This window comes from Bidens hawaiensis, unplaced genomic scaffold (genome assembly GCF_021521415.1).
Source record: "Bidens hawaiensis isolate Kalapana, Puna unplaced genomic scaffold, B.hawaiensis_p1.1 tig00018162_1, whole genome shotgun sequence".
Taxonomy (NCBI): domain Eukaryota; kingdom Viridiplantae; phylum Streptophyta; class Magnoliopsida; order Asterales; family Asteraceae; genus Bidens; species Bidens hawaiensis.
The window spans coordinates 135753-148077 of NW_027492750.1; the positions used below are offsets into that span (position 1 = coordinate 135753).

The window sequence follows — 12325 nt, forward strand, 5'->3', positions numbered from 1 at the left end:
ATTTTATATGTTAATTTGACGAACTTATCTTTTGTTTGTAGTTATGGTACCGTAAAACGTAACTAATACTGGCTGAATACAAGTCGAGTCATCGTCGCAACGCTCGGATTTACCCACTGAAAAAACATTGTTTTAAATTTATTAATTTTTTTATATCTTAAGTTATATGAGTGCAGCTATATATATATATTTTTGTTTAAATATATTAATTTGAAGAACTTGTGTTTTAGTTATAGTTTCGGTAACGTAAAGAGCGTAGCCGGTACCAACAGAGTTCGCATTGACGTGTCGATGCAACACTTCGGGCTTTACCTACAGAATTCACGGCACAACGCGCACAAGAAATGACTAGTTAACATAATAGATGCCACCCCATTTGACCGTAACATTTTTCCGAGTAATCATCGAAAATACCATACAAAGTCACCTCATGGCACATCATCCCGTCTCGCATTCCATAAGTTAGGCCGTGCATTATACAAGCGAGGGCTGTCCCGCAAGGCCATGCGTTATACTAGCAGGGAAAGTGGGATCAAGACGGGCATGCGAATAGTTTAATAAAATAAAAAGTTCAAAACTAATTTAGAACTTTCTGAACGTCAAAAAGATAAAAACAAACTGAAGCAAACTTCAATTACATGAGTGACACTTTTCATTCCAACTAGCCAATCATGAAACATGATGAGAATGTCTATAATTTAATCAGTTAAACCTAAGTAACAAAATAAAACTTAGATTAATTCATTTTTGGATAATTCCTAGTGACCCCATTTGTGCCCATCATTTTCATTTTTTCCAACTGCAACTGTCTCACTTTTTCCATCAAGTCTTTGGTTGTAGTTTCTGCTTCCTGCTCATATTTTATTAAATAAACAACCATATATTCAATCATTTGTTTTATAAGAAATGCAGCAAATAAATAAATGATAAATACAAGTAAACGAATAAACAAACCTTCAACTTTTTTCTTAAAGTCTGCTCCTCGGCGTCTTTACGCTCTTTTATTGCGATTAAACTATCATGCTCTTTTTTTAAAACCTCTTATTTTTGTTTCGCCTCCTCTAGCTGGTTATACAAAGCATTAATAATTTAAGCGCCGCTTTTATCAGTGTTGGTAGCGGGCCAAATATGTCATCTTGTGCATGCCACCAAAACATTTTTGTGAGCAGTTCAACTAGAGGTGCTAAATTGGCCTCAAAACCGTTCGGTTTTGGTATTTTCAGTTTGGGTTTGGTTTGGTTTGGTTTTGTTTTTTTTAAGTTTTGCCATTTGGACTTGAAATTTTTGGGCTGAAATAAAAATGGACCCAAAATAATGCATATTTTTAGACATATGAACCCATACACAACACGAATATTCACAAGTTAACACAAACATAACCCATTCAACCCAAAAGTTTTGCATATTAATACTTTAATATTACAACATTTAACCAAATATGCAAATCTAAGAAAAGTGTTTATATGAGATCCATTTCTGTTTTAATTTTTGAATTTTGCTGTAAGATACTCGAATCTTAATAGTTTCTGACATAAAACAACGTTTTTGAGAATAGAAACATAAACTGGTTAAACGGGTGAACTCGTAAACCTGTCGAGTTGACACGAACACGACCTATATAGCTATTTGTCTTCACAAGCTCGAAACGAATTAACCCATTTATACCAGGTTCTGTTTTTTGTTGCATCCTTTAGCTTAACCCATTTGACTTGTTGAAATTGTCACCTTTAGTAAAAGAATGTGGTATTTACCTGAGCTTCAAGTTCATATCTGCGATTTTTCTCATATTTTAGATCTTGCATCAGATCACCTAATACCTCTTCTTCTCTCCTTTTTAATCTGTATAATAAGTGAAATCGAATTTATAATGACAATAACAATGATAAAAATAATAATAAGAAGAAGAAAGATACCACGCACCTTTCTTTCAAGTCACGGTTCTGTTCCATCAACAGCTCTAAGCTGGGAGTACTAGAATTTGAACGATCGGTTCCGTTCCCATCAACATCAGGAGACTTCACAATTTAAAAGAACAAGTTGAGCACACATATAAAGTTGCAACACTTAAAGCAATAACCAACCAGCTTAAATTTCACCAGATTTAGAAACTAAGTTACATTTAACTTACAGCTTATGGTGATTAGTGACAAATGACATGTTCAACCGCTGCATAATATTATTGGTAATTTTTAAAAAACCGCTGACAGGGAATATGCTAAGTGGCAAATGATGTTATATTTAATAACTATTTTTAACTACAAATACACAAAGAATATCATGTGAAAATTAATATCATATGTAACTTTTCACCTCTCATCAATAAATTTTAGAGAAATAAAAATAATTTCAAATTCCAATTTTACCCCTATCAATTATCATAAATACAAGTTTTCCAAGTCAATGGAGCCTTATATGCAAGGGATAAATACTTAAATTGGCATTCTAATAACTACAAATTGCAGCAACTCTAGTGAGACTGCCGCATCGATAATGTGGTAAAACCGGTAATTAACTGTAAGTTAAAATGAGTAAAATCAGTTAAAATTACCCCTAAGTGAGGTGGTGCGTCAGCTTTTACCGCTTTTACAGTCGGAGAATAATCAGGAACACTGACCTCTAAATCTGAAAGTAGACGGGCTATCCGACCATTTGCATGTCGTTTATTCAGCGTAGTTTGGTTGTTTTCTGTCAAAGGTGATGATGACTCAGAGGAGCTTGCAGTTACACCAGAAATCCCATTTGATTTACTCCTTTTTTCTCCAATATTAATATTATTATTACCATTAGTGGCTGCAGTAGGACGCCTGTTAGGTTTAGTTATAACTGCCTTTTTGTGTGGTTGTGAATAAATAATGTCTAGTTTTAGAGCGGGGTTCGTCCTGGAACTTCTCCTTCTAGTAGCTTCAGCCGTGTGATCAGGAGAAGGCTCTACAATAACCAGAAAATTAAAGGTTAGATAAATTATATATTCATGTCTTGCATAATTAATTCCAATGCCTTTCGTTTTCGGTACACAATGTTTGGTTGGCTGGAACGGAATGAAATTTAATGAAGAAAAAATGGGATGATAGAATAACTTTTATGAGGTTATGAAAGTCTAACAAGTCAAATTAAAGTTAAATGTGAAAGTCAATACGGCTCAAACAAAGTTACTAGTTTCTGATAACTGTTGAAAGTTTGAGGGTAGTTGTCGTAGCTTTGGCTAATGAGTTTGTTATTTAGTTTTTGGGTTAAGATCGACAGTTAGCTGTTAATTAGAGGCTAATAATTTAATTGTCTTCCATCTTCATAAATTGTTCTCAGCCTTTCCTTTCCAAGTCCTAATTCGATTCAACTATTAGAGGCTAATAATTTAGTAGTGTATAGGATAGAGGTATGGTTTGTCTGCATACCACCCTTCTTATACCCTACTAATAGCTTAGTCATTTGTGTGATTTTATTGGGTATGCTATCATTGTTGTAAAGATAAACGTATAAAATCTACCTATACTATTAAAGCGATACCATTTTTTCACGTGTCATTCAATTAGACCCACCACATTGGTTGTCAAGTGTACAAGTTTCATTTTTTACAATTTTCCCTTCATGAATGATAAAATAAAAAATACGTTGTTGATGAGAATCAAACTCACTAGCTTGCTTTTAAAATGATTATTGCTTACCATCTCAACTAAAATGAATTGATGTTAACCTTATCTTTTTCCTAGTTGATATAGATTCACAACCTTCCATTTTGATTTATTTTAAAATACAAATACAAATTAATCCATAAGATATGTTATGTATATTAAATTTAACTTTTTTAACCATTCGTGTATTTCACGGGCTTTATCCTAGTTAAGAAATATATGAATTTATGTGTTTGATGGATTTTTATGTACATTACCTACATATGTCTTATGTGTATATAAAAAGTACAAAATTTTAAAAATATGAACCAGCAATTAAAAAGTTAAATGAGTTACTTTTTTCTTTTTTTTTTTTTTAATTTTGTTCTCACAATAATTTAGTGTTCTATAATGGTCCATACCATGTATGTACAGACAAGGTGTATAACTTTCTCTCTACCTTATACGCTATTTAATGAAAGTTAAATGTTTTTTTACAAACTATTAATACAAATTAAACATGATAAATCTCATTTGACCTAAATTAAGTTAAGATTATAATTAAAAGGTAGAACTTCTAGTTATTCTTGGAAAATAACTAAGCAATTTTGTCAAAAGTTTCAGACGCTTTAAAGAGATTATATCGCCACTTACATAATACTTCCTGATCACAATGTCCAACTAGGCTTATTGACCAAAAAGAAAAAAGACTTAAAAAGCAAAACAATATAAGATTGACTAGGCTTTGAGATGTCTATCAGCTCTCTAATTATGCAAAATTTAACTTTTCAATCTTTTCTAATTAATCTAATTTAGTAGTTAGCAAAATGTTTTGCTAGGCATATCACCTAAAAGTGCCGATTTCGATGCAATATCAAGAAACTACTAACTAATATAGCAATTACCTGAGTCCTCAGCACTTTTCCCATCTGTGTAGCCGACTTTGTGACAGTTCGCATACCTAAATCAAGAAATATTTGTGTTTTTTTAACTTATAAAAAGAAACAACATTATTACTATCAACAATACATATACCAGTATGTCTTCTGCATTTGAAGAAGGCGTCCTTCAAGTCTTTGAAGAACCGTGGTCCGCTCAAACCCTTGCTTATTATGAGCTGGTTCAACAAAATCAGCTTCCAATACACCTAACCAACCAAACATTTTTTCGCGACTTCTTTATTAGTTCCCTCTTTAAAAGGAGTATATATAAAAGGGATCATGAAAAACCAAAAAGATATAATAAAACCAAAAAAACTACTACCAACCAATCATTTTTTCATTTCTTTTAATTATATTGTTAAAATGTAAAATGTAAAAAAAGATAAAGAAAGAAATTTGTGGCTCATGAAGTTAAAAATATGTAGCTAATGAAGCTACATATATGCGTCTTATACGATGTCATATATGTAGCTCATGAAGTTACATATATATGTCGCTTCGTGGACTATATAATATGTACTTTTTTTATTACTTTAATTATAAGGTTAAAAATGTAAAATGTAAACAAAGACAAAAAATTGTGGCTCATGAAGCTATATAAATGATTGGTTGGTTGTATTCTAGGTTTTCATATCATATTAGTTTTCTCATGACTCTTTCTACACACACGCGCGCACCCACACACTCAAACACACGCGCGCGCACTCAAACACACACACACACGCACACAGTCACATGCCTATGATCCCACGTCCACGACTTCCAGAAACATGCCAGAGTCTCCAAAATGGCTGTAAAACAAGAAGCATTGCAATATGAGAAATGCTTAGAACAATTGCAGTGTCATACAAGTCAACACAAGTCAACCTTGATAAGTCTGTTTTTATGATATACATTGAACCCCTGAACATCAATATGAGCTTTTGCATCCTTTACAAACCCCACAGTAGCAACAACAGCAATCTGCTAATTGCACAAACAGACACACAAGTATTATATAGGGGGGAAAATGGGTGGATTGGGAGATGGGTCAGAATAGGTCAACTTTTTAGCCGTTATTACATTTGAATCCTTGGGGATCCCTTCAAGACCGGGGTGTGGGCGATAGGTGACCACACTTTTCATCATCATATCATTTATTATATCATGATGCTCAACATCTCTCCCGCGAAGAATCATCCGGAAATTATGAGGAACTCTTAGATATAAAAATCGATGCATAACTCTGACAATATTAAAAAGAACTCATTATATAATACCCGAACACTACCCGTTTAAACCAACTATCTAAATGACTCAAATGGGTTGACGGGTTTTAAGAGAAAAGTATGAAACACAAATCAATAACATTTACACTATAGAGAAAAGTAATTGAACAGTCATTTCAGACTATAGAAAATTTCAGGTTTCATTCTTAAACTAAAGAAAAGAACAGGAATCGCCCATATCTTGTAAAATATAAGCGTGTTTCATCATTTCCAGTAATAGGCGTTAAATTTAGATGTTAAGTCCATATGGACATTCTTGTTATTTCCTTAGTTTAAGGAGGACGAAACCTGTAATTTCCTATATAGGACGAAAAATGTAATTTGCTGAAAAAACAAATTTTGAAACATAAACGGGTTACTGGGTCAGCCCAAACACGATCCTATTTAGCAGGTTATGCTTGTCCATGTTTTTGTTTTAAAAATTCAAAAGTAAGGTTTACCCTGAGTGAGTGACGGTATGTCAAGTAGTGTCTGGAGTTTGGATATTCTTGTGCCATTTTTATTTTTTTCTCGTCTCGATTAACGCCTCGAATTTGAATATCCTGCAAGAGAAAAGAAATAATGCCTACTAAGCTCGGAACATATGACCATAAAGGAGTTACATAAAGATCAAGAATTAATGGCAAAAACAAACATCATCATCAGCATCAAAATCGAGCTCTAGTTTTCCTTGATCATCCTCCCATAGATTGTAAATGATCATGCGCGTACCCTGATCCTTCATATGATCAAACTACAAGGTAAAAACAAAAAAGAAATCAATATTACAATACTAATTAAATGCGTATGCTTTTAGGCAATAAAAGAATCCATGTTTATCAACATATAAAAGCAATATGATTAACAAAGAAGTATCACTTGTTTCAAGAGGTCTGCTTCACTTGAAAATGGAGACCGTTGTAGCATTGTCTCAACGTTTGTATTCCAGTCACCGGCTGATGATCGTTTCATCTTATTCCATTCTTGCCCACTTTTTTCATAATCAAGCTTTTTATTGTAGTCAATGAGTCAACCACCAAAAATAAACAAAATAGCCCATCATAAGTTACTTCTAGAGCTGTAAATGAGGAGAGACAAGCTGAGCGAGCCAAGTTGGTCTTGAGCTCGGCTCGTTTACAAATTGAGCCAAGCCAACTCAGATTTTTATCTTAACAAGCTGAAATATTTAGCTCGAGGTCGGCGTGTAAAAAGATCGAGTCGACTCATGGCTCATCGATCCAGCTCGTTTATTTTAATATAAATATAATTTTAATTTTTACACAAAACTGATATGCATTTGTGATTTGTGTGTGTATATTAGAATTTGGGCTTTAATTAAAAGAGCCAATGAGCCAGCTAACCAAGTCTTACAAGCGAGCCAACGAGCTAGCTAAACAAGCGTAACGGGCAAGCAAATGAACCAAGATTACCTTGGCTAGGCTCGTTTACAAATTGAGCCGGCTTGGGTCATTTCGTGTTAACAAATTGAGTCTGCTCGGCTCGGCTTAGCTTGGCTCGTTTAAACGAGATGATTTCCAGTGAGTTTTGTTTTCAATCGAGCCACGAGTTACTTTCGATGAAAAGATTCATAAACAAATTTCAAAATCACGTTGCAACCTACCTAAATTGTTTTGCATGGAATTTCAGTAACTTTTTAGCCTTTAGGATTCAAATACATGAAAATAATTTCAGCATAAGCTAATTTAATTACCATGGGAACTATTATATCTTCCTTCCCTGTGTTTGTTAGAAAAGTGTAGGACAATAGACCAATGCTTTGTGTAGGCCTTCAAGGCAACATCAAATCTAATCCTATTAGTACTTTTAAAATCATTATTATTAATAAAAAGAATACGTGGTTCATAAGATAAATAGACCACAAACGTTTTCCCATAATTTCCAGAGCACCGAGTGAAGACAATAACATCCGCTCCAAGCCTCATGGTACTTGTCTTGAATCCATTTCCATCTACAAAATGGTACCACGGGGGCAAATGAGTAAATCGATCAAAATTGTCCTAATAAGTAAACGGGTCAAATTGCCTTACATTGTCCAATTGTATCCTTGACCTTGCTTTTCAATGAATACCCGAGAGACATGCAATATCTCATTTTTTCTGGACTCATCCCGCCACCATTATCTACAATAGAACGTAGGTGAAAATTGTTTTAAAAAAATAATTTTATATTTCATATACCCAAATTGAAAAATAGCGCTTACCTTCAATCAACAACATTCTCTCGTTATCTTTCTTATTTTTAAGCATATCAATATTCACATATGTTGCGCCATTGCAATTCTAACAAAGTAGTAAATAAGTGAGGCATCAAAATATATAACATAATAATAATAATAATAATAATAATATTGTTATTGTTGTGTATATGTATATAGACTGGAAAATTACTTCATCTAGTGAATTGTCCAAAAGCTCGGCAAAAGCTGCATGACAAATCCGTAAGTTACTAAAATAAGCGATTTTAATTAGAAAAAAAACTATAGATAAATAACCAACTTTAGGAATTATAAATATTTGAACTAATATTACCACCGAGAACCCATTTATGACTAGTTGCATTTGAGTGAAGAAACTTTGGATGGACCCTCAAATGATCAATACCACCTACAAGTATGAAACAAGTGAGTTTTATAACTTGCTCTTGCCATTAAATTACAGAGTTTCAATTTCCAAATAAATTTTATTTGAACGGCAGATGTTACTCCTACGTTATTTTACACCAATAAATCTATATTACACCAATAAAATAATAAATCTGAACTACTTAATTTCCTAGGTTTGAATCTGGTATCTCCCTCTAAGTGGTGTGTGCCTCTGCCAAGTGCGCTAACCCCACGGACCACATTGGCCCCCTTTTCCAATTTAGGGCATATGTAACAGTACAAAATTGTGCGGATAGCAATTATATTCATGCTAGCCTAAGGTTGCATGTTATTACAAAGATAGAGATCAAACCAAATTCAAGGACATATCGTTTACAGCTCTATTTCAGAAGCTCAAGTTTGGCCCATCAGGAATTTTTCAAGCTCGTGAAAACTCGTTTATTACTTAATGTTTAATTATTTTTTTATATCTTTTTTTATAATTTTTACATATATATTCACACAATATAAAATACTTTAATTATTTATTTCTTATCATAACTTTATATGTAACAATATCATATTATTACATATACATTAATTTTTTTTAAAAAAATCATACAAATAAAAAGCTCGTTTAGGCTTGATGTGTGAAGGACAGGCGCGAGCTCCTTTAAGTTTGGCTCAATTCAATTATCTAATGATTGGAGGCTCGACTAGGCTCGTTTAAACCCTAGTCCAAATTCCACCCCAATTTACTTATTAAATGGTGTTTGATCATGTAATGGTTTGACTATTCAATAATATTATTAATTTTCTCAATTATAGTGCTTTCATAACTTCTTTTATGTTGTTCACTTTCTAATGTTTCTTTACTTACTTTTTCTAAAAATAACCCTAAATCAACTAAAATAAGAATCTAAAAGAGACATAAATACTAACTTGGAACTAATTAACACTCAAGGGTTGTGGGGGTGCAACCCTAGAGGGTACCCTTGCTACCTTAAGACCCAACCAATCTTTCATGCATTGCCATCACAACTTTTACCTGAACTACCTTGGATGTCTCTAAGGGTTAGTGGCACAACCCTGAACTACACAAAAGAATTAAAATTTTTATTTAAAAATAACTAATATATGATCAATTTAAAAACTCAAAAAATAATAATAATAAAAATGCATAGATTATACATTTAAAAGTACATAAATACTTAAACAACACTTTATTCATAAAAATAAAGTAAAAATATTTTTCCCAATTCCATCTGCTTTTGACTTCCGCTATAATTTAATGTGTCGTTATCGCGAACGTTAATTTGTATCACTATATTTTATCATTTCGAACACACTTGGTGCTCTGTATGATTGCTTGATCCTCCATCTGAAACAAAATAGTTCCGAACTAGTGGCCAAAAATCCAGCGTTCATTGGTTCATAGGGTCCATGGCTTCAGAAACATGGACCCAAGACTTTGCTAACAACTTCTTCATGGCTCCATTTTGTGCCCTCTCCTAACTATCGGTTCGGGATTTGATTGCCCCATTTTTTTTGGCCCTCTCCTAATTATCGGTTCGGGATTTGATTGCTCCATATAAAAAGATAGTTTAGAGAGAAATTGATAAAAATAGTTTTAGAATATAAAATTAGTAGAAAGTGTTATTTATAAGTGAAAAAAAAATCAAACGGTCAAAAGAAAAACTATTCGTTGGGCACACAACCCAACACCCTTTCCTTTTCTCTTCAAGAGGGAATACCCCGTGAACAACACTCTCACTAGCGACTTTTGGGAGGGCGGCGGCCGTGTTCACCGAATAACCGGTATACCCATGGAGGGTACCCGAGCTCCACCCCCCACCACCCTAAAGCCATGATATACATTCATGTTCCTTAGACCATCTCCAGTGGTTGGTTTTTGTTGGTTCAAACCAACCCTAATCATTGGAGTGGTTGGTTCAAACCAAAATCAAAGTTTTGAGGTTTGAAAAATCAAACCATCAAAAACCACCTATTGTGGGTCCCACACATCTTTCACCACAAACATACACACACACACACATATTTATATTTATAAAATATATTAAAATATTATACATATACATATTTTTATATTTATTTCAATAATGATGTATTTTTTGTTTGTTTATTTTAGCTAGTTTAACGGTTAAATTATTTAACGGCTAGTTTTTTTAAAAATCCAACGATTTTATTATCTATTTTACAACACTTAATTCGAATATAAAAAACATGACAAGAAGTACTAGAAAAAAACACGTTACAAAAAGTCATAGAAAAAGGTTAAAAAGGTTACAAGAAGGTTTAGACATTACAAAGAATCTTAGAAAAAAAAAGATTACAAGAAATCCTAGCAAAAAAAAAAACGTTACAAAAAGTCCTACTCATCCAACCCGTGTTTCGCCATTAATTTAAATAAAATTTATAAAATTAAATATTTAATAGTATTGTGAAATTCTTATTTAAAATAAATGTTAAAATAAGTGATGATGTGGAAATGTAAAGATAGTTTGAGATGGTGTATTGTTGGAGCAAAGATGAGGTTTTAAAAAAAACTGATATGACAGTGATGATGTGACTGGTTTAAATCAAAACCTGTTGGAGATGGTTTAAGTTGACTCCTCATGAGGGCCACATCACACTCACTTTAACCCCTTTCTACAACATCTCACTTAAAGAAAGTGATTTAACCATGCTAATTAACCCCTCATTTTAATTTAAAAACAATTCTTCTTAAATTAAATTATTGTGGGGTGAATGTTGAGGTTTTTAAAGTTCGTTAACAATTTAACATAGTTTGCCTAGTGGCGTCCGCTTGTTATCTTTTACAAAATCAGCTTTAGCTTTAACTCTATGGGCGTTAAGTATACCCGGGCCAAACACTTCCAATTTAATTAACTAGCCCTCCAAAAAACAAACATAAATATTAACTAATAGTTGAATCCCTTTCAACATGCATACCTGAAGCTGAAGCTGCACTCCAATCACCGGCGGACCAGCCTTCGAAATCACCGGATTTCCAAAACTGTTTACAACTCGCGACACGTGGCAATGTGTTTGGCGGCAAAGGATCCAGAAAACCATCCGGAATGACGTCGTCGGAAAGTTTCTTCCTCTTGTTACTATGACTTTGATCATCAACATCATCGTCGAGATCAATGACTGGAATATCTGAAGCATCCTTTGTTGTTGTTTTAGTTTTAGTAGCGTTGTTGAGTAGTTGCATGTGTGGTCGCTTATGATCCATTGGGAGTAAGTTTTAGAAATTGATAATAATAATAATTAATGTAGTGAAATCCAGTGACTTTATGGGAAAATGGTGTAGTACGACACGTATAGTAAATGGAAGGGTGTGTTAAATACTAGGCGCCATCTGGATATATATTATGCATCAACTCCACGTTGTTGTATTACAAAAGGGCAAAAGCATCAGCTTTAAAACCACACACCATTTGATTTTATTTCTTTTTAAGTGACAAAACCCAAAGGAAATCTTTTAAGGGTAATAAACTGGGGCATTATAAGTTGGGGTTTCAATGCTCTTAGTGTCTATGTGGCGCTAACGTAACATTGTGGAGGGGCTTCGATGACCATAGAGAACAGTCTAAACAAACATATTATGTAATCACACATTAACACACGTTAATTTAAAAGAAACCGGCGGGCTTAAAAACATGACACATGGATCTAACTTATTGGGCCAGATCAAGTGAGCCGGACCCAGTAACCTTATTGGCTTATTTTGTCTTCTTCAATTGAAAACTACTATCCGTAATAATCAACTAATCAAGTTCAACAATTACCAGAAGCTAGAAGCTGAGACAACATATAAGAATCAAAGATTAGTAGTCACCTTAATTTAGCATCAGGCATTGTGTCGCGGAATGGTGCAAGGAATTACTCTTTTTAAACTTT

General features: G+C 33.4%; 1 pseudogene across 1 annotated transcript; it reads right to left on the bottom strand.

Moving 5' to 3' along the window:
* Positions 1-758: 758 nt before the first annotated feature.
* LOC143555591 (protein MICRORCHIDIA 7-like) lies at positions 759-11657 on the bottom strand (annotated as a pseudogene). Its single transcript, XR_013139227.1, has 21 exons — positions 11372-11657; positions 8346-8420; positions 8205-8239; positions 8018-8096; positions 7845-7937; positions 7681-7765; positions 7508-7583; positions 6676-6804; positions 6452-6550; positions 6194-6359; positions 6106-6115; positions 5612-5774; positions 5417-5512; positions 5289-5340; positions 4644-4755; positions 4514-4569; positions 2549-2928; positions 1921-2015; positions 1752-1839; positions 955-1065; positions 759-850 (listed from the first exon to the last, which is right to left on the bottom strand). The product of XR_013139227.1 is annotated as a protein MICRORCHIDIA 7-like (transcript).
* Positions 11658-12325: the final 668 nt, after the last annotated feature.